Below are 5,639 nucleotides of genomic sequence, written 5' to 3' on the forward strand. Positions count from 1 at the left end.
AGACTCTGTTTGTCCATTATTTATTTCTAAAGATACACGAAAATGTATAAAGGGCTCCATTACCTTCTATGTTACATTATGGCCCCATATAAACAGTTTTTGTAAAAAATAGGCTAACGATTGCGTCATAACCACTCGGCTCTCTGTCGCATTACCGTACAGACAGGTGGAGAAGCTCGCAGGCAATTACCTTAATATGGCGTACTGGCGTTACATTTTAAAATACTATACAAAATAATTAATCAGAATACTTACTCCTGCTCACTCACGACAAAGATGTCCCCGCTCAAGCTCGCCGTCTCTGCAAGATTAACGATGGCAGTTTGCACGCACAGCCACTTAGAAGATTTACATCTGTCAGACAGGTTGCTGACGTCGTCAAGCTTCGTTTGAGTCTGCGCGTCAGAAACGGAAGTGCTAAAAAACGCTAAAACTGGGCTTCATTTGTCTCAATTGAGTTCCAATGGGGTCGCTGTGTCCATTTCTTTTACTGTCTATGGGTAAGACATGCGGTGTGGTTGTTCTTTGTGCAATCTTCATAATCTGTATCATATTTAACACTTTTAGGCCAGTGTAAGTTGGTTTTTGTCTGTTTGAATATTTTGTGGTTGTATTTTGTGATTAATTGTATAAAGACAGCGTTTTGTTATAGTGATAAATTAATCTTATTCATCTGGCCAGCATTTTGATTAGAACAAGAAATAAGTTATTGTTTGAAACATGTTTGGTGTTGTGGTTGTTCTTATTAGTTTAAAAGTTAAGTTAAATTAATTAATTTTTATTAGTTAAAATTTCGATTCCTCTTATCGTTTTCTTTGTGAGTATTTCAATATGAGTTTATACAATTCAAGTGCAAGACGACGTTTTTTGTGCTGACGAAAGGAACGAAAGCGTTTTTTGTGCTGTCTGCTGTGCACACATCCACAGCTCACTCACAGAAAAAGATATGTTAAATCTTTCAACTCGTGCGCTGTTTTCTATGCACATTGAAGTGCAGTCACAGAAAATTTGATTTGTAAAATTGATATTAAACTCAAACTAGCGCTGTTTTCTATGATGTAGTCTATGTACATGTGAAGTACGTGAGCGTGAGACTGCTCGCGCGCTGTCTTCAGTGCTACAGGCGTATTGGCCAAGTCTTAAAGTGACAGGAGCGGCTGTCTCTATAATAACAGTATTCAAAGGACAAAGAGAAAAATTCACTCGTTCTTGACTAAACTTTTGTAACTGTTTTTTGTACCTTATTTATTAAAAGTGTACTGTTATTTTACACCTGAATTACAGCTTTTTGTACCTGAATACCTGAAAATCTTAAAACACTGTTTTTCAATCATATATTTGTTCAGTTGTATCTATATTTGCAATTGGTAATTTTTTATTTGTTCTCTTTTAATTATTGAGTGTTTACTTATCTTTATTAATGCTTGAATGTATATTATATTTACTTGAATGTATATTTATATTTAGTTGTTTTACTATGGTATTTTTAAACCACAGGCAGAATTTTCCAGTGCAATTGCTCTTTACCTTGTTGATTTTTGTTGTGATATTCAGGTTTAATTAAATGTTTTGTAGTAAGACTAAATGGGAGATTTTTTTTGGTAAGCACATAAAATTGGCATCGTTATCATTTAAATGATGGTATAATATACACTGCGGTATATGCTTGGTGTTAAAATGTTGGTGCTCGTAATGATCATAATCAGCTCATGATTCCGAATTAGATCTGTGCATGAGGTTTTAAAAGTGTCAGTTCCTTAATACTCTTTCTGTAGTTTATGTCCTTGAGATAAAGTAAAAAATTTGCTGCTCTTGGCACTTAAGTAGTTGAAATAAAAATCAATGTATATTTAATTAATGCATGCACAGATTACAATTCTATTAAGACTTTCATTCTATTGTTATATTAACTGATACTGAAAGTAGGGTAATTTTTGTTGTATTTTTTTGTAATTTGCTTGTATTGTGAAAAAAATCTAAAATCTAGTAGTCAGTTCAAGACCACAGAGAAAAAAAATGTCTGAAATACACTGTTCTCTTTGGTTGAGTGGTCATTGACTGAAGACTGTCTCTGAGAACTTGCGAGTACATTATAGTTTAAAATCACTTAAATGTATAAATTGGTATGATGTAAAACGATGTGCCATAGAGTCATGTGGATACTATGAAACCAGTTGTGCATTCTGAGAGTACAATATATAAAATATATAATATTTTTGTAAAATGTAATATTTTTGTTTTAATCAAATTGTTGTTGTTTTTTTGTTTTTTGCAGAAGACTGAAACCTGATTTTGAGGTAAGATGTTACTTTTTTGATAAAATATAGTGATAACAGTCAATAGTGTATAGTATAAGCAAACATTTGGATAAAGTTGTGAATGTTTTACAATATTATTTGTATGGCTCCAATTATCAACAATGAATGTCATTATTGATTAGTAGGGCTGGATATCGATTCAGATTTTACAATTTGATTCGCAATCTCAATTTGATTTGATTCCACTCAATGAATAGCCTATATATTTAATACAAATCCTATATTTATAAAAAAAAAATAAGACCCTATTCCTAAGCTAGGATCGTGCGGAGCCATTTATTGACACGTTTATATTCTAGCATAAACAAACTTATATATTTTTTTTTAAAATGCCATGTGCAATGTATATCTATTTCATAGCACAATAATGTTATATGGTAATTTTATTTGATGAATACATACTCTGAACACTGAATAAACCACTTCATACATCACCCAGTCTTTGAATGAAGTAGGCTATTGTCATGTGATGTTTGGAGGAGCAGCATATATTTTAACGAGAAAATAACATATCTGGCAATCCTGTTGTTTCATTTGTCCTGTCACAGATACTGTCCGGACAGTAAGGTTCAGTTTTTCCATGTTTCAGAACTGATTCTACGTAGGCTATACTGGGTTAACACAACGCTTTTCCAGTCAGGGGAAAAGGATTGTTTTCCCCCATGTCAACTCCACCCAGCTATAACATGACACACCGACCAAGTCTATTACAGACAAAGAGTTAAAATTCAGAGCAAAAATATACATTTTGCTGAAATATCTGTTTGTTCGATGTTAAATTTAGGTTTAAAAGTCACCATGTAATTAAATTCTTTTTATGAGAGTAGCAACTATAAAATAATATATAGCATGCAATTGAATGTAAATGTAAATTAGGAAAACTAATGTTTGTCTTTGCAGAACATTTGTCTTATCTGTTAAGAAAAACATCTGTTCTTTATTGTTATATTAATTTTTAATTTAGAGAGAGAAACTTTTGCTTTCTAACTCATATAATGTATATCATAGATGTATTCACTATATATGTTTCCGGGCAGGATGTGGCATTGTGTGTTTTGTCAATAAAAGAAAATTGGGGAAATGTATTTAAAATCTAATAAGAGGATAAAGGTCTTAACTGTTATAAAGATGTAAATAAAATGAAAAAACTTGGTTATACTGAAATCTAGTGGTAAAACAGGGTCATGCAATCTGGTTGCTTTTAGAAGTGTTTCAGATATACGTTTATTTCTGGGGATTCAGAGCATTGCTGATTATGGTATTAGTGCACTCACATTATGCTCTCTAAAACACAAAGTTTATTTACTAGCACATTTACTATGTAGATTAATGATATTATCTTTGTTACATATGTGTAAAATTAATTTAGTTCTGTGTTGGTATTATAAGCTGATGTGTCATCTAAATAGTTGCCAGTTATTGTTCAGTTATGTAGTTTTAAACTCAAAACATTTTACAATCCAATAAAGTTAATGCTTATATATTTTTAAAATCTTTGCATATAAAAACATTGTATCTGATAAATACCAAATTAAACATTGAAATGCAAAATTATCATCATTAATAGAAGATCTTGTTTTACTGTTTGTGAATTGTAATGTAGTAATGTGTAATTTAATTTGTTTTTATGTTTTTGTGTGTACAGATGCCTCGCACAAAGCAAGCCCGGCGCTCCCAGGCCGCAAAGAAGAGGATGGCAGACCGGATGGCTGCTGATCCTGAAGAGGCTCTGCCACCTCTTAAAAAATTGGCAGAAGTAACAGAACGTTGTGTACATCACAACGGGGCTATAAAACTGGGTCATAACAGTGGTCATAACCGTGGTCATAACCTTGGGCAAACAAGTGGTCTAACAAGTGGTCTAACAAGTGGTCAAACAAGTGGTCAAACAAGTGGTCAAACAAGTGGTCAAACAAGTGGTCTAAACAATGATGCTAAAAACACGGATCATAATAGTACTGTTAACATGACCATGAAAGCTGTTTCTGATTTGTGTCCACAGAAATCGTACATCAGTGGCTCTTTCCATCAAGGAGATTACCGTTTTGGCCGGAATAGGAGAAGTCAATGTGGTGCAAACTGTTTAACTGCAATTATGATGAGTAAGATGAAAAGTGTGTTGCAGTGGACGAGAAGTGACCTGAATGCTGTTCTGATCCATGGAGATGACCTGTACAGTGCCATGAGAGACGCAGGGAAAATCAACGATCCTGAATCCGTCTTCATAGCTGTTCATGAGCTACCAGACACACACACACTCTGAAAGATTGTCAGTTTTCAATAAACTATGGTGAAGCATTGACTGGCTTGTTTGGTATCAATAAATATGATGGGGAACTACAAGGGTATGCTATGTCTTTTGATGAAGCAGTAAATCGAGCATTCCAGAGGTTTGATGCTGTTTTAGTGAATATTAAGCTAACCATATGTGCAGCTGTCAGAGAAGGTTCCTGGTATGCAGTGATTGATCCACATTCAAGACGAGGTGATGGCAGATGTGTAGCTGACGGTAAGAGTGTAGTGGTTTACCATCGTAACTTGCACTCGCTGATTGTTCATTTCCGGAAACTTGCCATGTCTATAAATGCACGTTACCATGAGTTTGAGGTAACTGGGGTCAACGCGGTTATGACTGGAGAAAAACAGCCATTCTGGCAAGTGATAGAGAACGCTGGTCCAGCAGTAAGTGAGAGTGAAGGTGAGAAGTCGGACGTGGAAGTTGATGTTGGCTGCAGTAAATTTCTGAATGATTTCATGGACAAAACATCTGTGAAAGAAACGTGTGCACAACAGAACAAAAACGCCATACCCAACTAATGAAAATGCAGGTGATGTTACATTCCTTTCACAAACTGCTAGTGTTTCTTTAAGGTTTAGTCCATTAACATTTGAGCAACAAAAGGGTGTTTGCTTAAAGTTAAACATTGCAAACATTGTAAAACAAGGAAACAATCCACCTGAGACTGTTGAAGTGGTTGAGCCTTGTGAAACGAACAAGACTGTTGCAGATGGAAACTCTTTTTTTAGAGCTTTAGCCTTTGCTGTAAGTGGAACGGAACGAGAACACCGAAAAGTGAGACGGGCTGTCGTTACACACATACTGCAGAATGAAGAAAAGTACCTACAGTATCTCAGACAAGGATACAGCTCCGTACCAGACTACATTGCCAAAACAAGAATGAAATTCGTTGGAAATCGGGCAACAGAGATGGAAATTCAAGCAGCCAGTGATTTAATTGGCACAAACATATTTGCATACAGTCGAGAGAAATGGTTTAAATTTTCATCTTCAAATGCTTCCTTTAATGCACATGGTTGCCA

At 34.7% G+C, this 5,639-nt stretch overlaps 1 long non-coding RNA gene across 1 annotated transcript; it reads left to right on the forward strand.

Annotated features, from left to right (window-relative positions):
* Positions 1 to 2,155: 2,155 nt before the first annotated feature.
* LOC127976063 (uncharacterized) lies at positions 2,156 to 4,620 on the forward strand. The gene is made up of 2 exons (XR_008157727.1): positions 2,156 to 2,297; positions 3,964 to 4,620. It is a non-coding gene; the product is annotated as an uncharacterized LOC127976063 (long non-coding RNA).
* Positions 4,621 to 5,639: the final 1,019 nt, after the last annotated feature.

The sequence above is a fragment of the Carassius gibelio genome, chromosome B17 (assembly GCF_023724105.1).
Source record: "Carassius gibelio isolate Cgi1373 ecotype wild population from Czech Republic chromosome B17, carGib1.2-hapl.c, whole genome shotgun sequence".
NCBI lineage: Eukaryota > Metazoa > Chordata > Actinopteri > Cypriniformes > Cyprinidae > Carassius > Carassius gibelio.